The sequence below is a fragment of the Nerophis lumbriciformis genome, linkage group LG03 (genome assembly GCF_033978685.3).
Source record: "Nerophis lumbriciformis linkage group LG03, RoL_Nlum_v2.1, whole genome shotgun sequence".
In the NCBI taxonomy this organism is placed as follows: Eukaryota; Metazoa; Chordata; class Actinopteri; order Syngnathiformes; family Syngnathidae; genus Nerophis; species Nerophis lumbriciformis.
In genome coordinates, this window is record NC_084550.2 from 34,869,318 (window position 1) to 34,895,467 (window position 26,150).

The following is a 26,150-nucleotide window of genomic DNA, read 5'->3' on the forward strand; positions in this document are numbered from 1 at the left end:
CCCTTCTCCGCTCCGTAAAAGTGTCCATCTCTTTTTTTTTTTTTCTTCTGTTGTGGCATATGCTGCAGGTGCCTGCTCGTTTTTCGTATGTGGGTAACAACATTTAACTATGTATATATATTTCCGAATTGGTTTAACTGCCACCCGCCTGAATCTATTTAAAATCTAATTTTTTTTTATTTCAATCACCCGACCCGACCCGACCCGCGGATAAAATCTAATTTTTTTTTATTTCATCCGCCCGATCCGCGGAAAATCCGCGGACTCCGCGGTTGTGCCCGCAAACCGCGCATCTCTAGTACATACATACATACATACATACATACGTACATACATACGTACGTACATATAGACGTATGTACGTACATACATACTGTACATACATACATACATACACACATACCTACGTACGTACGTACGTACATACATACACACATATATACGTCCATACCATACATACGTACGTACGTACGTACATACATACCTACATACGTACATACATACATACACACATATATACGTACATATATACATACATACGCACAAATATATGTACGTACATACATACATACGTACATACATACATCCGTTGTACTCGTATATATGTACATACATACATACATACATACATACACACATATATACGTACATATATACATACATACGCACATACATACATACATACATACGTACGTACATACATACATCCAATGTACTCGTATATATGTACATACATACATACATACATACGTACATACGTACGTACGTACGTACGTACGTACGTACATACATACATTTTGGGGGCGGCATGGTGTAGTGGGTAGAGCAACCGTGCCAGAAACCTGAGGGTTGCAGGTTCGCTCCCCGCCTCTTACCATCCAAAAATCGCTGCTGTTGTGTCCTTGGGCGGGACACTTCACCCTTTGTCCCCGGTGCCACTCACACCGGTGAATTGAATGATGAATGATAGGTGGTGGTCGGAGGGGCCGTTGGCGCAAATTGCAGCCACGCTTCCGTCAGTCTACCCCAAGGCAGCTGTGGCTATGAAAGTAGCTTACCACCACCAGGTGTGAATGATGGGTTCTACATTTAAAGCGACTTTGGGTACTTAGAAAAGCGCTATATAAATCCCAGTTATTATTATTATTATTATACATACATTGTACTCGTACGTACGTACGTACGTACGTACGTACGTACGTACGTACGTACGTACATACATACATACATACATACATACATACATATATACGTACATACATACATACATACATACATAACAGTGCATGAAATAACGAAATTAATAATAACGTCTTAGCTACTTTGCTGAGGAACTAGTTACTCTTACAATGAGGTACATACGTACGTACGTACGTACATACATACATACATACATACATACATACATACATATACATATATACGTACATACATACGTACGTACATATAGACGTATGTACGTACATACATACTGTACATACATACATACATACATACACACACACATACCTACGTACGTACATACATACACACATATATACGTCCATACCATACATACGTACGTACATACGTACATACATACACACATACATACATACACACACACATATATACGTACATATATACATACATACGCACAAATATACGTACATACATACATCCATTGTACTCGTATATATGTACATACATACATACATACATACATACATACATACATACATACATATATACGTACATATATACATACATACGCACAAATATACGTACATACATACGTACATACATACATCCATTGTACTCTTATATATGTACATACATACATACATACATACATACATACATACATACATACATACATACATACACACATATATACGTACATATATACATACATACGCACAAATATACGTACATACATACATACATACATACATACGTACATACATACATCCATTGTACTCGTATATATGTACATACGTACGTACATACATACATACATACATAACAGCGTATAAAATAAAATAAATAATAATAACGTCTCAGCTACTTTTCTGAGGAACTAGCTACTCTTACAATGAGGTACATACGTACATACATACATACACACATATATACGTACGTACATACATACGTACATACTAGAGATGCGCGGATAGGCAATTATTTCATCCGCAACTGCATCAGAAAGTCGTCAACCATCCGCAATCCACCCGATCTAACATTTGATCAGAACCGCATCCGCACGCACCCGCCCGTTGTTATATATCTAATATAGACGATGCAAGGCATTAGTGAGGTTATAAAGCTTTTGCCTGTTAAAGAAAGGAGACTGATCCAATGCAGTACAGACATTCGCGTGCCACGCTGTCACGACCCAGACGCACACCAGTGCGCAATCATATGGGAGCCGCGCTGAGCGCACCTCCAAGCGCGTCTCGCTGCCGGCGACGGCCGGGTATATGGGCCCGACGCTCCAGCGCCATCCATTTTCAGGGCTAGTTGATTCGGCAGGTGGGTTGTTACACACTCCTTAGCGGGTTCCAACTTCCATGGCCACCGTCCTGCTGCTGTCTATATCAACCAGGGTGAGCCCCACCCCTTTCGTGAGCGCACTGCGCGCGGAGTGACCCCTGTTACGAGCCCCCGGCCACGGGGGTGGCGGGCAGGTAAGCTGCTTATCTGCTGCGCGTGACGCCGGCCGCGGCGAAGGCGGACGAGGCGGGGTGTCGGTGCGGTGGGCGCGGTGGTGACCCTGGACGTGCGTCGGGCCCTTCTCGCGGATCGCCTCAGCTACGGCTCCCGGTGGGGCCCTCTCGGGGGAAGGGGCCTCGGTCCCGGACCCCGGCGAGGCGTCCCTTCTCCGCTCCGTAAAAGTGTCCATCTCTTTTTTTTTTTTTCTTCTGTTGTGGCATATGCTGCAGGTGCCTGCTCGTTTTTCGTATGTGGGTAACAACATTTAACTATGTATATATATTTCCGAATTGGTTTAACTGCCACCCGCCCGAATCTATTTAAAATCTATATTTTTTTTATTTCAATCACCCGACCCGACCCGACCCGCGGATAAAATCTAATTTTTTTTTATTTCATCCGCCCAATCCGCGGATAATCCGCGGACTCCGCGGTTGTGCCCGCAAACCGCGCATCTCTAGTACATACATACATACATACATACATACATACGTACATACATACGTACGTACATATAGACGTATGTACGTACATACATACTGTACATACATACATACATACATACACACATACCTACGTACGTACGTACATACATACACACATATATACGTCCATACCATACATACGTACGTACATACATACCTACATACGTACATACATACATACACACATATATACGTACATATAAACATACATACGCACAAATATACGTACATACATACATACATACATACGTACATACATACATCCGTTGTACTCGTATATATGTACATACATACATACATACATACATACATACATACATACATACATACATACATACATACATATATACGTACATATATACATAAATACGCACATACATACATACATACATACATCCGTTGTACTCGTATATATGTATATACATACATACATACGTACATACGTACGTACGTACGTACGTACGTACATACATACATTTTGGGGGCGGCATGGTGTAGTGGGTAGAGCAACCGTGCCAGAAACCTGAGGGTTGCAGGTTCGCTCCCCGCCTCTAACCATCCAAAAATCGCTGCCGTTGTGTCCTTGGGCGGGACACTTCACCCTTTGTCCCCGGTGCCACTCGAATCGGTGAATTGAATGATGAATGATAGGTGGTGGTCGGAGGGGCCGTTGGCGCAAATTGCAGGCACGCTTCCGTCAGTCTACCCCAGGGCAGCTGTGGCTATGAAAGTAGCTTACCACCACCTGGTGTGAATGATGGGTTCTACATGTAAAGCGACTTTGGGTACTTAGAAAAGCGCTATATAAATCCCAGTTATTATTATTATTATTATACATACATTGTACTCGTACGTACGTACGTACATACATACATACATACATACATACATACATACATACATACATACATACATATATACGTACATACATACATACATACATACATAACAGTGCATGAAATAACGAAATTAATAATAACGTCTTAGCTACTTTGCTGAGGAACTAGTTACTCTTACAATGAGGTACATACGTACATACGTACATACATACATACATACATACATACATACATACACACATACCTACGTACGTACATACATACACACATATATACGTCCATACCATACATACGTACGTACATACATACACACATACATACATACATACACACATATATACGTACATATATACATACATACGCACAAATATACGTACATACATACATCCATTGTACTCGTATATATGTACATACATACATACATACATACATACATACATACATACATACATACACACATATATACGTACATATATACATACATACGCATACATATACGTACATACATACATACATACGTACATACATACATCCATTGTACTCGTATATATGTACCTACATACATACATACGTACATACATACATACGTACATACATACATACATACATTGTACTCGTACGTACGTACGTACGTACGTACGTACGTACATACATACATACATACGTACATACATACATACATAACAGTGCATGAAATAACGAAATTAATACGTACGTACATACATACATACATATATACATACATACATATATACGTACATACATACGTACGTACATACATACGTACGTACATACATACACATATATACGTACATACATATACATATATACGTACATACATACGTACGTACATATAGACGTATGTACATACATACATACTATACATACATACATACATACATACACACATACCTACGTACGTACATACATACACACATATATACGTCCATACCATACATACGTACGTACATACGTACATACATACACACATACATACATACACACACATATATACGTACATATATACATACATACGCACAAATATACGTACGTACGTACATACATACATACATACATACATACGTACATACATACATCCATTGTACTCGTATATATGTACATACATACATACATACATACATACATACATATATACATACATATGCACAAATATACGTACATACATACATACATACGTACATACATACATCCATTGTACTCGTATATATGTACATACATACATACATACATACATACATACATACATATATACATACATATGCACAAATATACGTACATACATACGTACATACATACATCCATTGTACTCATATATATGTACATACATACATACATACATACGTACATACGTACATACATACATACATGCATACATACATAGTACTCGTACGTACGTACATACGTACATACATACATACATACATACATACATACATACATAACAGTGCATGAAATAACGAAATTAATAATAACGTCTTAGCTACTTTGCTGAGGAACTAGTAACTCTTACAATGAGGTACATACATACATACATACATACGTACGTACGTACGTACGTACGTACGTACGTACATACATACATACATACATCATTATTGAAGTATGCTTGTGTGTGTACTTGGCTGCTTTAATGTAAGCATCCTTTTTGCTTGTATGTTTTTCAGTTTTACCCTTTTTACGGTCAATGAACCTGAGGACAAGAAGACGTTTTTGATGAAGAAAAGGTGTTAGGGTAAAGCCAAGGTATTCCTACATATCGAGGGCAGCACATTTGTGTTTATATCGTAGCACCGGCCCTAACCAATCTGGCGCCCTAGGCAAGATTTTAGGTGGCGCCCCCCCACATCGGCAGTGAAGTGTATATACTCACAAGAAACCGGATAGCTTTGTCTTTGACCTTTTTTTTACTTAAAGAAAGCAAATTAACAATCAGAATAGTTAACAAGATTAAAAAAAATATGAATAAATAAATGAATGCAAAAATGAATATATGAAATACAATATTTTTTACATACATATTGCTTAATTAACATTAATGATGTGCACTTTAACAACTAGGCTTACAACTATACCTAATATATAAAGGGGTGGAAAAGTGACTATTACCTGCAGGGCAAACATTAGCTAACCAGAAGGCAATAACAATGGGGATGGCGTGGCGCAGTGGGTGAGTGGCTGTGCACAACCCGAGGGTTTCTGGTTCAATCCCCACCTAGTACCAACCTCGTCATGTCCGTTGTGTCCTGAGCAAGACACTTCACCCTTGCTCCTGATGGGTGCTGGTTAGCGCCTTGCATGGCAGCTCCCTCCATCAGTGTGTGAATGTGTGTGTGAATGGGTAAATGTGGAATAGTGTCAAAGCGCTTTGAGTACCTTGAAGGTAGAAAAGCGCTATACAAGTACAACCCATTTATCATTTATTTATTATTTAAACAAAAAACACCTGCTTAAAAGATCTAATACAAATGTCCCTGAGGTATGTAAGGTGGGAGTACTGTAATTACCTAACGTTACATTATTATTTTCCATAACAATTTAGCCCCCTCCACAATATTAACCCGACGTTAAAACAGAACTAGCTATTTATTGATTAGCAATTGCCGAATCATGTAACATTAGCTTAATGCTAAAAAGCCAGGTTACTATCACATTCTGTAACAGACAAATAATTTCATGTAGGCTAACGTTACCTACCTGCTACCTCTGTCTTTTTCTCATTTCTCCTCCTCTTCTTTTCTCTTTTTTTTCCCCTGGGCACCTGACAGTTTTGGCCGTTTTGACATCTAGTGTTGATTTTTTGATGTGGTGACGTCCAAAAAGAGTCATGATACGGGAAGGGAGGGGGCACACCGTGCGGGGGGGGGGGGGGGGGGGGGGCGTAATGTTGTAACAAATAATATTTCTATTATATAGGCTTTACTTTGCATTTTAATTAACGTGGGATTATTTTTTGTATTTAGAAATAATAGTACCAACTTTTTTTTTTTTTTCTCCAACATTTGTGGCACTGGCGTGGCGCCCTTAGCATTTGCCTATACGGCCTATGCCACGGGCCGGCCCTGTCGTAGCATGACGGTTAATAAAAAATAGTTGCTCATTTTGTTTTAAGTTTGCATCGTTAATGACATGGAACATGGAAGCTGTGGGTGGAGACCCAGCTGTTACAAACATGGGGGTGGAGTACGCCATGGATTTATTACATCAACACAAGTCATCCCTCATGGCAAATATTTCACGTCAAAGGAGTGACCAACTTTTGCAGAAGGTAAACAAAGACGGAATTCCATTGTGCACTCGTAAAGTCTGACTTGTGTTTGTGTCACCCTGGAGTTCTGCCAGGGACAATCTTGGGGACACAGTTCATCCTGCGTGGGTTCAGAAGAAAATAAAACCGTGACAACTAGAAATATTTACAACGAACGGACTGGAAATTGCTTGTAAACTTGAAGATGTTGTAAACACATATTTAGACGCATGGTTCTAGAGTTCAGATCACATTCTTGTTGGGCTGCGAGCGCCCCCTAGAGGGCCGCTAAAAAATATATGTTTCTCAGTTTTGAGGGTACTCAGTTGCAATACACTTGTCCACCACTGGTGGCAGTAATGACAATATCAAACAAACAGAAGAAGTCATAGAGAAGTTTCTTAAGCGCAAAAAATTATGACTAAAGTGGTGAAGCTGTATTTTTATTTGCACTTTAATTTATTGGCAGTTTAGCTAACAACAATATTCAATATTAATTATGTTTATTTATTTTAGCACAACACATATGTGTGTAAATTGATATTTCCTTTGTAATGTATGACTCACTTTTTTACAAAGTTAGTACTTTTTTTAATCAGCCTTAGTCCAAAGTTTTTTTTCTTCTAAAAATTTTAGCACAACACATGTGAATGTCAAATGGTTTTTCGGGTATGCAGTATAATTGGCTAGGGTTTTTTATTTTATTTTATTTTTTCAAATCAGCCTAAGGTTTGTGTTTGTTAGCTTTTAGCTGTTAGCTCTTTTGAATCTTTTCACCAGATTGTGTTACGTCTGCTTGATAAAGAGATTGCATGTGCTTCCCTGGCTGTCATATCTTCTTGTCAACAAACGGGGTATTGTTTGGATGGCAAGTTTGTCACATTAATCACTGGCTTGTTGTTCATTATTTCCTCATAGTAGTGTGTATGATCTTGTCTGCTGCGTCAGTGTTATGTTGCGTCTTCCCTATATCACACTAAAAGGAAGTTGAGTACGATTAAAATCAAGAGAAAATATGATAAATTCAGTGTTGATATTTAAGCGCCCCCCCGGGCCCCTCTGTATACAAAAACCTAGACCCCAAATTCAAAATGGTTAAGAGGTGGAGCAAAAGTATAACTTCTCGATGGCTAAATGTCCAAAACTGAATTTCTGAGAGTCCTTCAGGACCAGTGTTCTGAAAATTACTTTGAAAAGGTAATTCATTATAGTTACTCGTTCCTTTACCATAGAGGTAATTGAATTACGAACGGAATCACTCTTCAATAAATGTAATTACTTACCAATGGAATGTTACTTAAAAAAAAGTGAAATATCTGGCATATGGCATCAAAAGTAGCTATCGGCGTTGTAACGGACCTAAAAGTAATTAGATTAAATAACGGCGTTATTACGAACACTGGTCAGGACAGGCTGAGATCTTGTCAATTTTGTCGAGAGGCCAGTTGATCGATTCCATCGTTCAAATTTTAGAGAGCAGTGCAAAAAGAGGCTCCAAGAAAGTGTACTATATTCCTTTGCTGGAGTCTCGTAAGGTGAGGGTTTCAACGGCGCTGTGTTTGTTAGCTTTTAGCTCTTTTGAATCTTTTCACCAGATTGTGTTACGTCTGCTTGATAAAGAGATTGCATGTGCTTCCCTGGCTGTCATATATTCTTGTCAACAAACGGGGTATTGTTTGGATGGCAGGTTTGTCACTTGAATCATTGGTTTGTTGTTCATTATTTCCTCATGGTAGTGTGTATGATCTTGTCTGCTGCGTTAGTGTTATGTTGCCTCTTCCCTATATCACACTAAAATGAAGTCGATATGAAATAAGCAGACAAGACAAGACAAGACCCTAACCCTGACCATATTGTGAAATCCCAAAAAAAGGACACATATATGCGTGCCAAGACGATACTCGAACTTGCTTTATGAATAATATATTTATTTAAATAAAGCATTTTTTCCTCCTCTGTTGACAGTAGTGTTGGCGCTAGAAATGTTCAAAATGGGGTCCCACAATAAATTTTTGGGGTCCCACTTTTTTGTAAGCGTTTTGAAAAAAAAAAAAAGATAAACGCATGCATTATCCTGTTATATCTCACATTCTATATTGTGTTTTGGAAAAAGGTTGTCCTAAACCTTACTTCATTCATTAAAAGAAATAATAAAAAAAGAAAGCAAATGTGTATACATATGTAAATGTATTAACTTATAAATATTCATTAACTTTCTTCTTTCCTTCATGGATCTAAACTTTACCGCTGCTGGTAGTTTTTTCTATGTTTTTATTTAATAAGTTGTAGGTGTATTTATTTCTGTCATGTCTGTGATCATGTTTTGTTTAAGTTATGTTCTGCTTGGTTTTGGACTCTTTTTAGTTCCTGCTTTTCACTCCCTTGTCTTGTTTCCATGGCTACCCATTAGTTTCACCTGTTCCACGTGTGGACTCATTGTGCACTCTCGTTTGTCACCATAGCAACTCATTAGTTTTCACTTGTCTTTAATCATGTCACTACTATTTAACCCGGGAGTTTCCAGGCAGTCAGCCTGGCGACATCACACTCCTGTCACTCTGCTTCACACTCTCCACACACCTTTATGACTCTTGCTGCTCTTTTTCATGCCGTTTTCTCGTCCAAGTAAGTTTTCTTTATTCATGCCATAGTTTGCAAGTTTTGTTTCATTGTTCATAGTTTCTGCCTTTGTGCAAGTTTTGTGTTTATAATCAAGTTTTGTACTTACGCCCTTGTGCGCGCCTTTTGTTTATTCTTTTTTTGAGTGTTAAAATTAAATATGTATTCACCTGCACGTCATATCTGGTCCAAATCCTTTGCGCCTCAGGAGAACAAACCACGCCATAGTCCAAGTCCTGACAATTTCAGTATAAAAGTGTAAAAAGTGTTTTGCTTGGGTCATGAAATGATGATAATGGTGTGCCAGGGCATACATACATTTTATATTTAACGCTTAAATCTCTGGAGTCTACATCAACTTCACATCTATCCCTCATTTCAAAATGTTTTACTTTTTTTTATGTTGTTTTTTTGTTTGTTTGTTTTCCGCCCTTTTTTGTCAAACAAAACTATGTTTTTAATGGCAAACACACAAAATATGCAGAATCTTCCACCAAAAATATTTTTCAAAGTGGAATATTTGATGTGAAGTAATGGGAACATTGGATAGGTCAATAATTCATAATAACATTGATTTTGATTCAATATTATGTTTTGAGCAATGACAGTCAGATAAATCTTAGCTGACATTGCTTAACACGATAAGTAATGAATAATTCAGCTGGTAATCACAGTGTTAAAAATAACTTTCAAAATATAAATTATTCTCATGCATTTTAATCCATCCATTTTGTACCGCACCTGTTCAAGAAGTCGCATTAATGGTGAGAAGTATTTTATTTATTATTGGTTAGCTTCAGAATAACAATGTTATTAAAAAGAATAAGTGACTTACAAACCCCGTTTCCATATGAGTTGGGAAATTGTGTTAGATGTAAATATAAATGGAATACAATGATTTGCAAATCCTTTTCAACCCATATTCAGTTGAATATGCTACAAAGACAACATATTTGATGTTCAAACTGATAAACATTTTTTTTTGTGCAAATAATCATTAACTTTAGAATTTGATGCCAGCAACACGTGACAAAGAAGTTGGGAAAGGTGGCAATAAATACTGATAAAGTTGAGGAATGCTCATCAAACACTTATTTGGAACATCCCACAGGTGTGCAGGCTAATTGGGAACAGGTGGGTGCCATGATTGGGTATAAAAGTAGATTCCATGAAATGCTCAATCATTCACAAACAACTTTGTCAACAAATGCGTGAGCAAATTGTTGAACAGTTTAAGAAAAACCTTTCTCAAGCAGCTATTGCAAAGAATTTAGGGATTTCACCATCTACGGTCCGTAATATCATCAAAAGGTTCAGAGAATCTGGAGAAATCACTGCACGTAAGCAGCTAAGCCCGTGACCTTCGATCCCTCAGGCTGTACTGCATCAACAAGCGACATCAGTGTGTGAAGGATATCACCACATGGGCTCAGGAACACTTCAGAAACCCACTGTCAGTAACTACAGTTGGTCGCTACATCTGTAAGTGCAAGTTAAAACTCTCCTATGCAAGGCGAAAACCGTTTATCAACAACACCCAGAAACGCCGTCGGCTTCGCTGGGCCTGAGCTCATCTAAGATGGACTGATACAAAGTGGAAAAGTGTTCTGTGGTCTGACGAGTCCACATTTCAAATTGTTTTTGGAAACTGTGGACGTCGTGTCATCCGGACCAAAGAGGAAAAGAACCATCCGGATTGTTATAGGCACAAAGTTGAAAAGCCAGCATCTGTGATGGTATGGGGGTGTATTAGTGCCCAAGACATGGGTAACTTACACATCTGTGAAGGCGCCATTAATGCTAAAAGGTACATACAGGTTTTGGAGCAATATATGTTGCCATCCAAGCAACGTCACTATGGACGCCCCTGCTTATTTCAGCAAGACAATGCCAAGCCACGTGTTACATCAACGTGGCCTCATAGTAAAAGAGTGCGGGTACTAGACTGGCCTGCCTGTAGTCCAGACCTGTCTCCCGTTGAAAATGTGTGGCGCATTGTGAAGCCTAAAATACCACAACGGAGACCCCCGGACTGTTGAACAACTTAAGCTGTACATCAAGCAAGAATGGGAAAAAATTCCACCTGAGAAGCTTCAAAAATGTGTCTCCTCAGTTCCCAAACGTTTACTGAGTGTTGTTAAAAGGAAAGGCCATGTAACACAGTGGTGAACATGCCCTTTCCCAACTACTTTGACACGTGTTGCAGCCATGAAATTCTAAGTTAATTATTATTTGCAAAAAAAAAAAAAAGTTTATGAGTTTGACCATCAAATATCTTGTCTTTGTAGCATATTCAACTGAATATGGGTTGAAAAGGATTTGCAAATCATTGTATTCTGTTTATATTTACATCTAACACAATTTCCCAACTCATATGGAAACGGGGTTTGTACTTAAAAATGCACGCACTTAGTTGTGTTCAGTGTTAAAAAAATATTATATGGCTCTCACGGAAATACATTTTAAAATATTTGGCTTTCATGGCTCTCAGCCAAAAAGGTTCCCGACTCCTGCTATAGATAATAAAAAATGAAATGTGATAAATCTATGGATAAAAAGCAGAGCCTGGCGACGCATGCACGTTTATCATAACTCTCTCTCTCTCTCTCTGTCTCTGCCCCTCCCTCACCAATGCTGTTGCGTGCACAATTTGTTTTGTTTTTAACCCCTTCTTAACCCTGAACGTACATTGAAAATACACGCAACCCTAACTCAAAATGCCGGACATTTGAGGCATTTAAGAAACTCCGTAAAAGAGGACATGTCCGGGGAAAAGAGGACGCATGGTCAGTCTAACATAAATAACATCACATCAAAAGTAGTGTGCCACGTTACATCAAGCTATTGCTAATGGGCCTACACCTACTTGTTACTACTAAAAGATTAAATAACGCCGGTATTACGAACTCTGGTCAGTTGATCAATTCCATTGTTCAGATTTGAGAGAGCAGTGCAAAAAGAAGCTCCAAGAAAGTTAAGAGTATTATAATATTTTGCAGGAGTCTGATATGGTGAGCTGTCATTTGGTGGTGAGGGCCCAAAGGGGGGGTGGGGGGGGGAGTGTGACACCAGCAGGGCCCCTGGAAGAGAGACCCTCCCTGTGACTCACACTGGCTGGGAGGTGAGGCACATGTGGGGGCTTTGCCAGCAGATCTGAGCGCTGGTCTCGGACCAGGAACCTCCTGCCTGGGTTGTTGATAAAAAAAACTGGTTATGAAACTAAACTTAGACTAGGGAGTGAAAGCAGGTTTCGGTGGAAAATGATTCAATCCGTCACTCCTCCGTATGAACGATTATTTTCCACAGTTGTTGCAACATCAAACTCTAAAGTGGCCGAGAGCCAGCAGAAAGGAAAATGCAAAGAAAAAGAAAAACTGATGTCAGCTATTTGTCACATTGATGAGGCCATTAAGTCGGAATTGGTTCTAGTTTTATATTTCCAGTTTCTCCTTACATGAGACAGAAGTAGGGGGAAACAGAGTTTACACAATTGTTCACTTTCTGTTCTTACAAACCCCGTTTCCATATGAGTTGGGAAATTGTGTTAGATGTAAATATAAACGGAATACAATGATTTGCAAATCATTTTCAACCCATATTCAGTTGAATATGCTACAAAGACAACATATTTGATGTTCAAACTCATAAACATTTTTTTTGCAAATAATCATTAACTTTAGAATTTGATGCCAGCAACACGTGACAAAGAAGTTGGGAAAGGTGGCAATAAATACTGATAAAGTTGAGGAATGCTCATCAAACACTTATTTGGAACATCCCACAGGTGTGCAGGCTAATTGGGAACAGGTGGGTGCCATGATTGGGTATAAAAACAGCTTCCCAAAAAATGCTCAGTCTTTCACAAGAAAGGATGGGGCGAGGTACACCCCTTTGTCCACAACTGCGTGAGCAAATAGTCAAACAGTTTAAGAACAACGTTTCTCAAAGTGCAATTGCAAGAAATTTAGGGATTTCAACATCTACGGTCCATAATATCATCAAAAGGTTCAGAGAATCTGGAGAAATCACTCATAAGCGGCATGGCCGGAAACCAACATTGAATGACCGTGACCTTCGATCCCTCAGACGGCACTGTATCAAAAACCGACATCAATCTCTAAAGGATATCACCACATGGGCTCAGGAACACTTCAGAAAACCACTGTCACTAAATACAGTTGTTCGCTACATCTATAAGTGCAAGTTAAAGCTCTACTATGCAAAGCGAAAGCCATTTATCAACAACACCCAGAAACGCCGACGGCTTCTCTGGGCCCGAGATCATCTAAGATGGACTCATGCAAAGTGGAAAAGTGTTCTGTGGTCTGACGAGTCCACATTTCAAATTGTTTTTGGAAATATTCGACATCGTGTCATCCGGACCAAAGGGGAAGCGAACCATCCAGACTGTTATCGACGCAAAGTTGAAAAGCCAGCATCTGTGATGGTATGGGGATGTATTAGTGCCCAAGGCATGGGTAACTTACACATCTATGAAGGCACCATTAATGCTGAAAGGTACATACAGGTTTTGGAACAACATATGCTGCCATCTAAGCGCCGTCTTTTTCATGGACGCCCCTGCTTATTTCAGCAAGACAATGCCAAGCCACATTCAGCACGTGTTACAACAGCGTGGCTTCGTAAAAAAAAAAAAAGAGTGCGGGTACTTTCCTGGCCTGCCTGCAGTCCAGACCTGTCTCCCATCGAAAATGTGTGGCGCATTATGAAGCGTAAAATACGACAGCGGAGACCCCGGACTGTTGAACGACTGAAGCTCTACATAAAACAAGAATGGGAAAGAATTCCACTTTCAAAGCTTCAACAATTAGTTTCCTCAGTTCCCAGTCGTTTATTGAGTGTTGTTAAAAGAAAAGGTGATGTAACACAGTGGTGAACATGCCCTTTCCCAACTACTTTGGCACGTGTTGCAGCCATGAAATTCTAAGTTAATTGTTATTTGCAAAAAAAAAAAAAGTTTATGAGTTTGAACATCAAATATCTTGTCTTTGTAGTGCATTCAATTGAATATGGGTTGAAAAGGATTTGCAAATCATTGTATTCCGTTTATATTTACATCTAACACAATTTCCCAACTCATATGGAAACAGGGTTTGTAGATTGTAACACAAACTATTTAGCCTCCGAGGACCTAGCGTATATTTAAATCAAGTTCTCATGAATAAATAGTTAAGTAAGCTATTAACTTAATGAGATTAATATTATCTGTTTTAATAAAGTTTAAAATGTCAGTTTTTTGAAGAGGATCATATTAGTACATTGTTTATTAAACCATTCCGTCATTTAATTTGGAACATCCTGAACAGGCTGATTGGGAACAGGTGGGTGCCATGATTGGGTATAAAAACAGATTCACAAACAAAGATGGGACAAGGGTCACCACTTTCTGAGCAAATTGTCCAACAGTTTAAGAACGACATTCCTCAACCAGCTATTGCAAGAAATTTAGGGATTTCACCATCTACGGTCCGTAGTATCATCAAAAGGTTGAGAGAATCTGGAGAAATCACTGCACATAGGCTGAAAAACAACATTGAATGCCCGTGAACTTCGATCAAACTGCATCAAAAAGCGACATCAGTGTGTGAAGGATATCACCACAGGGGCTCAGGAACACTTTAGAAAACCACTGTCAGTTTGTCGCTTCATCTGTAAGTGCAAGTTACAACTCTACTAAGCAAAGCGAAAGCCATTTATCAACAACACCCAGAAACACCACTGATAGGTGAAGGTGTTAAGTGTTGTACATGCATACATTTTCGTCTAAGGTTATTTCTCCTTTTATTGAGAAGAATTGTTGTACCTTCTTGGCTAGCAGGTTATGTTTTACTTTGTACATCATTTTAGATGTTTGCAAATGCACCAAATCATTGAATTTCAGTATTTTGGATTCAATAAATAAAGTGTTTGTATGCGCACTATTATTATTATTCTAATTTGATCTTTTTGTAACAAATTTAGTGACTGAAGTGTACTTTTGTAGTTATTTCCCATTGTGGAGGGGGGCGTGGTCTGCGGGCCTGCCAGCGGCAGGTGAGTCCCCTTTATTAGCAGCAGCCGGGCCGAGACACGAGTGTTGGAGTTGGAGCGAGAGAGAGACACACGCTAGAGAGCAGAGCAGAACAGAGCAGCAAGAGAGACTGGGGCTGAAAAGTCAATTGCGTTTGCTGAAGAAGTGGACTCAATAAAACATTGTTGAATCCTGAATACCTGGCTCTCGTGCCAGTGTGTGGTGGTCAGGAGACCCCACTAGAGGGCAACCTCTACACCCATATTTCTGCACAATCACTCTGATATGGTAACACAAGCGAGCAGTAGAGAATATGAAGCGATTTTCGGTCCAGAACATATTTTGCTTTGTTCAGTATAGAAATATTTCTTGCCACCTTATGTTTGTATATTTTTTATGAGATTTCTATTTCATTGTATAGCCTAAAAAATGTTATTTATTTCACTCTTTCAATGTCTGTTTCTGTCTGAATGACTCTTCTACTCCTGAGGAATAGCATTATTTTAGTTTCAGTCTGTTTTTGTCAAACCCTATTTTTGATTTGTTCATTTCTTTTATCATTCAAATTAGCTTCTGCGTGTTTTCACCTGAACAAAACGCTGTCGTATTGTCTGCAGATAAAACTAACTTAAGTCCTTTGTAACTTTACAAATGTCGTTTCTAGAGCAATTGAACCATTTTGGTCCCAGTATAGATCCCTGGAGAACACCACAAGATATATTTAGCGTTGTAGACATACAGTATGTTCGTCGTCAACAAACGGGGTATTGTTTGGATGCCTCCTGTTGGTTAAGTATATTCTAATCCGGTTGAAGACCAACCCTCTGATTCCATACTGTTCAAATATTTTGATGAATTGTGCTTTAGTTGGATCCATAAACACTGCCACTGCACACTGATAACAATCTATTGCACTGGTAATTATGGCTAAGTGGAAAATATCAAATCATAACAAGGAGTTCTGTATCTGTCCATTAAGTATATTTAAGTCCACTATTGTAATGTTTTTTTTCCTGCATTGTAATAAAAATGCACAATAAAGTGTGGTAAGTAACACAAACAACTAGTACTGTAAAATAATTCATATTTTTAATCAGATTAATCACTCTTTTGAATCATGATTGATCACAGGTTATTACTGCCATGCCTAAATGTGAATAATAATTTAAAAAAATATATTTGGACACAATCTCAATTTTATTGTCAGAATCTCATACAGAAAAGTTTTTTGGTTTTACATGAATTGTTTTCCTTGCACGTCATTTATTTGCTCACAGTTTTGTCCGAAGTACTGTTGGGTTTTATTTGGAAGTGAAACTTTCCAATGACCTTTCAGGTCACAAGGTAAATGGGAGAATGTCAAATAAAATGTGTTATGGATCTGCGTGTATTCATGCTTGTTTTTTGTTTCTTTATCAATCACGAGTTCGCTCGTTATTTTTGACAACCCTACATAAATTATATTTACTCTGAATCGCAAAACAAAAATATATTAATGTGGCAGAATGATTCATGCATTTAACTCATAAATTATAAACACTTCTAAATGATGTGAGCCCTGCTTAAAAAACAAACTGGGTGACAAAAAAGGTAAATTATAATATGGTTAGTCTTGTTCGAACATGTAAACAGTTAACAATATTATGGTACATCATATATATATATATATATATACATATATATATATATATATATATATATATATACACACATAAATATTAGGGATGTCCGATAATATCGGGCTGCCGATATTATCGGCCGATAAATGCTTTACAATGTAATATCGGAATTTATCGGTATCGTTTTAAAACGCCGCTGTGTACACGGACGTAGGGAGATGTACAGAGTGCCAATAAACCTTAAAGGCATTTCCTTTGCGTGCGTGCCGTCCGAGTCACATAATATGGTGGGAAAAAAAATCATCACGAATTAATGCACGGCATACTTACTCAACAGCCATAAAGGTCACACTGAGGGTGGCCGTATAAACAACTTTAACACTGTTACAAATATGCGCCACCCTGTGAATCCACACCGAACAAGAATGACAAACACATTTCGGGAGAACATCCGCACCATAACACAACATAAACACAACAGAACAAATACCCAGAATCCCTTGCAGTACTAACTCTTCCGGGAAGCTACAATATACCCCACCCCACCCCAACCCCGCCCACCTCAACCTCCTCATAGTCTCTCTCAGTGAGAACATGTCCCAAATTCCAAGCTGCTGTTTGGATAGATAAGATAGCTAGTACTTTATTGATTCCTTCAGGAGAGTTCCCTCAGGAAAATAAAAATTCCAGCAGCAGTGTACAGAATTGAGATCGAATTTAAAAAGTAAAAAGTAAATAATGGGGGTATAAATGGAAACAGAATAGAAAAATATGACAATAAGAATAAAAATAAAAAGCAACAATGAGAATAAAAATATAACAGTAAAATAAGAATATAACAAGAGAAACTAGGCAGTAGTGACCATGTTATGAAAAAGTATTGCACTGTTATTGTTTTGAGGCATGTTAAAAAAAAGAATGCACTTTGTGACTTCAATAATAAATATGGCAGTGCCATGTTGGCATTTTTTTTTCCCATACTTGAGTTGATATATTTTGGAAAACCTTGTTACATTGTTTAATGCATCCAACAGGGCATCACAACAAAATTTGGCATAATAATGTGTTAATTCCACGACTGTATATATCAGTATTGATTGATATCGGTATCAGTAATTAAGAGTTGGACAATATCGGAAAATATCGAATATCGGTAAAAAAGCCATTATCGGACATATCTAATAAACATGTATGTATACACATACGTATACATATGTATGTATGAATATATATATATATATATATATATATATATATATATATATATACACACATATGTAGATATGCACATATATGTAAATATATATATACACATAAATCAAATCAAACGTTTTTTTATATAGCACTTTTCATGCAGAGGCAAGCCCAAAGGATATATATATATATATATATACACACACACACACATATATATATATACATACACACACACACATATATATATATATATATACATATACGTATATACAGTATATATTTATACATATATATATATATACACACACACACACACATATATATACACACTTAATAAATATATACATATATGTAAAGTGTCATTACAGCATGTCAAAGAGGTAGAAAGAATCATCTTATTTAATCATACCCCCTTTTGTTTCATTGCATTGTCTAACTTGTCATTGAATTTAAAAAGAGGAAAATAGAAATTACAACAAATATAAGTAAGTAACAAGGTTTAAAAAAAAAACGTGACTTGATTAGTTATTTACAAAAAACAAAAATAAAGACTCCATCATTGCAGCCCTGCTTGATGTCACGCTGCTGCCGCCTGCTGGCGAGAACACGAAGCGCAGGTAAGACTGCGGCGAGCTTCTCGCCACATGGTAACCGATTTCAAATGGTGCTAGAAACCATGGCAACTCTGAACACCAAAAGAAAACGGTCAGCCTTGGTGGGAGGGTAGTAATGTGCAGTAAGGACCTGCGTGTAAATACTAATATGTCTTCAATATGGTCTTCTCTACATCTAAACACTTCTTTGTGGTCTACAGAACAAGTCATGGAGCTTCTTTGGTCAAAAAGTTGCACTACAATGGCGGACTCAGGCAAAATGATTTTGGGTAAAACAGTACCATAAATGGCAGTGTTTGTTGACATTTCAGGGCTGCCAAAAAACATGTTTCTCAGCTGTGGTCTGTATGGGCTGCAGTTGAAGAAGTCTGGAGCCAAAGTCATAGAGAAATTTCACAAAAAGCGCAAAACTTCTGACTTAATTGGTGAAGATGTATTTCCATTTGCACTTTCATTTATTGGCAGTTTAGTTAAGAAACATTCATTCATTAATACATCGTAAATTCCAGACTGTAAGCCACTACTTTATTTATACGCTTCGAACCCTGCCGTTTATAAAATGGTGCGGCTAATTTCTGGATTTTATGGACACTGAAATGGTGTGTTATTGTCTGTGCTATGGCGCCATCTTTTGGACGAGTTCGCTTACTGCCTGCTGGGTGAACGTCGACGTTTCCTTCTGTTTAGAGCTTTCAACCGGAAGTACAAGTCTTCTAGTCGTATACAGCGTTTCTACTCTAAAAGGATTTATGTTTACCTTTACGTTTGTAAGTTTTACAATATAACTGAAACAATTCTTACATACTAAACCGTCCCATGTGTGGTGCCTATTTAATACTAGCGTTGTTAGCATTAGCTAATGTGCTAACAGGTTTACGAGTGTCTGTGTTAGTACTATTAACTTACAAAGGCATTTTTTTGTATTGTTTCACTTTCACAAATTACTCAGTAAATTCACCAAAACGTCACCGTGGAGTTACTAGCTTGCGCAGCTAGTGGGTCCGTGACGGTGACTTCTGTTTTGTTTGATCAGCCGTTTTACTGCCGTGTATGTAAATAAACATTTACAAAATATTTCTGTGTAAATATTAACTAATTTCACAACGTATATATCTGCGACTTATACATGGAAAATGTTTTTTTTCTTCTAAAATTTAGTGAGTGTGGCTTATATACTAATGTGCGCTATAGACCGGAAAATACGGTATTTATTTAATATAATTTTATGCCAATTATGTTTTCCTCCATTATTTATGAGTCCCTTCTTATGCACTTTTTTTTTTTTTTTTTTTTTTTTTTTTTAATAAATCAGTTTGACCTAAGCCCAAGGTTTATTGAAGACGATTAAAATGGATAGTTATATTATGAACTCCGTGTTAAAATTTGAGTGGGCCCTAAATTCAAAAAAGTTATTTTAAAACGTCACAAATTGGGGAAAATTCCCAACGGCTCGTTTGGAGGAAATATGAAGAAAGGCAAGATTATTTTATAAATATCTCCGCCATGCCTCCATGTTTTGATTTCGCATTTTTTTTAACTTACGCAGATCCCAAGTAGACATTAATACTAGCGTTGTTAGCATTAGCTAATATGCTAACAGGTTTACTAGTGTCTGTGTTAGTACTATTAACTTACAAAGGCCTTTTTTTGTATTGTTTCACTTTCACAAATTACTCAGTAAATTCACCAAAACGTCACCGTGGAGTTATTAGCTTGTGCAGCTAGTTGGTCCGTGACGGTGACTTCTGTTTTGTTTGATCAGCTGTTTTACTGCCGTGTTAGACACAATTAAGGTATGTAAATAAACATTTACAAAATATTTCTATGTAAATAACTAATTTCACAGCATATATATCTGCGACTTGTACATGGAAAATGTTAGTTTTTTCCAAAAATTTTGTGGGTGTGGCTTATATACTAATGTGCGCTATAGACCGGAAAATATGGTATCTATTTAATATAATTTTATGTCAATTATGTTTTCCTCCATTATTTATGAGTCCCTTCTTATGCAGTATATTTGGTTAGTTTTTTTTTTTTAAATCAGCCTGACCTAAGTCTAAGGTTTATTGAACACGATTAAAATAGAGAGTTATATTATGAACTCTGTGTTAAAATTTGAGAGGGCCCTAAATTCAAAAAAGTTATTTTAAAACGTCACAAATTGGGGAAAATTCGCAACGGCTCGTTTGGAGGAAATATGAAGAAAGGCAAGATTATTTTATAAATATCTCTGCCATGCCTCCATGTTTTGATTTCACATTTTTCTGACTAACGCAGATCCCAAGTAGACAAAAACAGGACCCGATTGGAAAGAAAATCAGTAACACGTGGAAGGTCCATCCTGGCCCTCTGAAGTCTGTTCCTGCTCAAGAACACCGATTTCAAATGGTGCTAGACGGGATTTGAGACTCTAAGACACCACCTGAAACCGGTTCCCTGGGGAGGACGCCGCCTCTGACGTGTGACGCTGCCCCGCCCCAGGCTGCCATCTGCAAGACAAACAAAATCACGTCCATGAATGTTGATACATGTGGAACAACGCGCGTCAAGTCGGACTTGAATTAGACTGAACATGTTGTGATTGATTAATAAAATACATTGTGGAATTAATCTCCCTAAACACATGATAAATGCGATATATTTATGTGATTAATCGACATCATGTTAGGTCCGCAGCTTGTTTGTTATTGGCCCGCGGCACATTCCAAAGAAAAGATAAACACAACATTAAGGATAAAAACACTACACAAAACAGCTGACTACGCAATTTTGGGAGAAATGGCTGCTGAAATGCACAAGACAAATTTAAATGCTACTGTTGGCATGTTAGCATTTAGAATGCGTCAAGTGCCAAGTTGACTATGAAGCATATGGATGAAAAATTGGCTTAAAAAAAGTTAGCAAGTACCAAGTTAGCAAGTACCAAGTTATTTGACTCTGAGGTGTTCGGCTGTAAAATTGGTTTAAAAAGTTAGCATGGTAATGTTAGCATTCTAGCAAGCGAAAACAGTTAGCATGTGTCAATCGCCAAGTTATATGACTGATGCATTCTGCTGCAAAACTGGCTAATAAAGTTAGCATGGTAATGTTAGCATTCTAGCATGCTAACAGTTAGCATGTGTCAATCCCAAAGTTATATGACTCTGAGGTGTTCATGCTGTCAAATTGGCTAAAATAGTTACCATGTTAGCATCCCAACAGTTAGCACGTGTTAAGTATCAAGTAAGATGACTGAGGCGTTCGGTTGCAAAATTGGCTAAAAAAAGTTAGCATGGTACGATTGCACAATTGACCAAAAAAATTAGCATGGTAACGTTAGCATTCTAGCATGCTAACAGCATGTGTTAAGTATCAAGTTTCATGACTGAGGCGTTCTGCTGCAAAACTGGCTAAAAAAAAAGTTTTACCCAGTCATCTTACTTGATACTTAACACATGCTAACTGTTTGGATGCTAGAATGCTAACTATGGTACCTATTTTAGTGTCAAAAAACTTAATACTTAACACATGCTGTTAGCATTCTCGCATGCTAACAGTTAGCATGTGTCAATCCCAAAGTTATATGACTCTGAGGTGTTCGGCTGTCAAATTGGCTAAAATAGTTACCATGCTAGCATTCTAGCATCCAAACAGTTAGCATGTGTTAAGTATCAAGTAAGATGACTGAGGCGTCCGGCTGCAAAATTGGCAAAAAAAAAGTTAGCATGGTAATGTTAGCATGTGTTAAGTATCAATTATATGACTGAGGCGTTTGGCAGCAAACTTGGTTAAAAAAGTTAGCATGGTACAATTGCACAATTGACCAAAAAAGTTAGCATGGTAACGTTAGCATTCTAGCATGCTAACAGCATGTGTTAAGTATCAAGTTAAATGACTCTGAAGTTTTCGGCTGTCAAATTGGCTAAAATAGTTACCATGTTAGCATTCTAGCATCCAAACAGTTAGCATGTGTTAAGTATCAAGTAAGATGACTGAGGAGTTCGGCTGCAAAATTGGCAAAAAAAAAGTTGGCATGGTAATGTTAGCATGTGTTAAGTATCAAATTATATGACTGAGGCGTTTGGCAGCAAAATTGGCTAAAAAAGTTAGCATGGTACAATTGCACAATTCACCAAAAAAGTTAGCATGGTAATGTTAGCATTCTAGCATGCTAACAGCATGTGTTAAGTATCAAGTTGTATGACTCTGAGGCGTTCTGCTGCAAAACTGGCTAAAAAAAAGTTTTACCCAGTCATCTTACTTGATACTTAACACATGCTAACTGTTTGGATGCTAGAATGCTAACTATTTTAGTGTCATACAACTTAATACTTAACACATGCTGTTAGCATTCTAGCATGCTAACAGCATGTGTTAAGTATTAAGTTATATGACTGTGAGGCGTTCTGCTGGTAAACTGGCTAAAAATGTTAGCATGGCAATGTTAGCATTCTAGCAGGCTAACAGTTAGCATGCGCCCATCACCAAGTTATATGACTGATGTGGTCGGGTGTAAAATTGGCTAAAAAAAGTTAGCATAGTAACAGTTAGCATTCTAGCATGCTAACAGCTAGCATGTGTCAATCACCAAGTTATATGACTCTGAGGTGTTCGGCTATCAAATTGGCTAAAAAAGCTAACATGGTAATGTTAGCATTTTAGCATGCTAACTAACAGTTAGCATGTGTCAATCACAAAGTTATATGACCTTTAGGTGTTCGGCTATCAATTTGGCTAAACAAGTTAGCATGGTAATGTTAGTATGCAAACTAACAGATAGCATGTGTCGAGCACCAAGTTATATGACTCTGAGGTGTTCGGCTGTCAAATTGGCTAAAAAAGTTAGCATGTATTAAGTACCAAGTTATATGACTGAGGTGGTCGGCTGTAAAATTGGCTAAAAAAGTTAGCATAGTAACAGTTAGCATTCTAGCATGCTAACAGTTAGCATGTGTCAATCACAAAGTTTTTTGACTCTGAAATCGGAAATATCAAATTGGCTAAAAAAGCTAGCATGGTAATGTTAGCATTTTAGCATGCTAACTAACAGATAGCATGTGTCGAGCACCAAATTATATGACTGAGGTGTTCGGCTATCAAATTGGCTAAAAAAGCTAACATGGTAATGTTAGCATTTTAACATGCTAACTAACAGATAACGTGTCAATCACCAAGTTATATAACTCTGAGGTGTTCGGCTATCAAATTGGCTAAAAAAGTTAGCATGGTAATGTTAGCATTTTAGCATGCTAACTAACAGATAGCATGTGTCAATCACCAAGTTATATGACTCTGAGGTGTTCGGCTGTCAAATTGGCTAAAAAAGTTAGCATTCTAGCATGCAAAGAGTTAGCATGTGTTAAGTATCAAGCTGAATCAGTGATTGTTTCTGCAATATGTTTGCAAAAAGATTCATCAGAATTTTCCCACCCGCGTAGCGTACTGAGAAACGAAGGAATGCAGGATCTCACTTTTGATACATTAAAGATGCTACAACCAATAAAAGCTTTTTGAAAAAGTAAACATTGTTATCTTTTGTGTTGTAGCTTTATCAATAATGACTTCATTTCATTTTCACAACATGTCTGAAGTAAAACTAGATGCCAGACAAAAATGTCCCCCGCAATGCATGTGGGAGATTACGGTTACTCCCCATGACTCCACACAACCTTCCACGAAGGTGTGTGACATCATCACTCCTGCTGATTGGACCATAAACTAGAGAGGTCATAGGCGAAGCAGACAGTACGCTGCCATACCTGAAGGGGGAGTACAAGTACCTGCAACTTCAGAGAAGTCAGTACTCTGCCACACCTGAAGGGGGAGTACAGGTACCAGCAACTTCAGAGGAGTCAGTACTCTGCCACACCTGAAGGGGGAGTACAGGTACCTGCAACTTCAGAGGAGTCAGTACTCTGCCACACCTGAAAGGGGAGTACATGTACCTGCGACTTCAGAGGAGTCAGTACTCTCTGCCACACCTGAAGGGGGAGTACTGGCACCTGCAACTTCAGAGGAGTCAGTGCCCTGCCACACCTGAAGGGGGAGTACAGGTACCTGCGACTTCAGAGGAGTCAGTACCCTGCCACACCTGAAGCGGGAGTACAGGTACCTGCAACTTCAGAGGAGTCAGTACTCTGCCACACCTGAAGGGGGAGTACATGTACCTGCAACTTCAGAGGAGTCAGTACCCTGCCACACCTGAAGGGGGAGTACAGGTACCTGCAACTTCAGAGGAGTCAGAGTGGTCAGCAGCTTTATCTACCTCTGTGTATGCCACAGGTATCAAACTCAAGGCCCGGGGGCCAGATAGGGACCACCACTTCATGTAATGTGGCCCGCCATGTCATTGATGTGGTTAGTCACATCTTTTAAAGTTTGTTTGGGAGTTCAGAAGTCAGTGTTTCCCACACAATTTATTTGTGGCGGCCCGCCACGAAAGAATTACGACCGCCACAAATGGATTTTTCAGCTTTTGACTCACTCGACCGCTCATAATTAGCAATGGGACTCTGTCTGTGAATGTACCTTGTAGTTACAACTCCGGTGCAGTAGGTGGCGGTAGCCTACTATGCATTGTAACTCCGCCAATAGCACTTAATTCACCTGGTGGGCCAGAAGAAGACGACGACGACGGAGTAAAAGAACGGACCGACCGGCTCAAAATACGAGGGTAATATAGGTAGATAGGTTATAGCTGCATCGCTCGCGGTTCGTCATATATTTAACGTTAATCCGCGATTTCAGCGAGCGTTTCACTGACGGTGAGCAGTCTGACACTGCTTCATTAACACCGCCGCTGTTTGAC